We start from the raw sequence: 475 nt of genomic DNA on the forward strand, positions 1-475 counted from the left end.
TTAATGGGGGGACCTTCGACTGCATCGTCACGGTTTATATGTGTCAGATATAAACAAATAAAAATATATTTATATAATAATATTTATATAAATAAATAAATATAAATAAATAAATATAATTATATAAATATATAATTATATAAATATTATTATATTATAGAAATATAATTAAAAAGAATTAAACAAATTGTAGTTACACAGCCAAACAAACAAAGAAAAGAAAAATTAAACAAATGAAAATAAACAAGTATAAATAAACAAATATAAATAAATAAATATAAATAAATAAATATAAATAAATAAATATAAATATATAAACAGCATCGACGGGTTTCTTTTTTTGGGTTTTTCGTTGTATGTACACCCCATCTTTTTTGTTTTATATTATTTGTTTTTGTTTATTACAACAAAATAAAATAAAACAAAATAAAACAAAATAAAAACAAAAGTTTAATACTTTCTAATCCAAGCTGTC

The sequence above is a fragment of the Eimeria mitis genome, genomic scaffold (assembly GCF_000499745.2).
Source record: "Eimeria mitis Houghton genomic scaffold, Emh_scaff314, whole genome shotgun sequence".
NCBI classification, from domain to species: Eukaryota; Apicomplexa; class Conoidasida; order Eucoccidiorida; family Eimeriidae; genus Eimeria; species Eimeria mitis.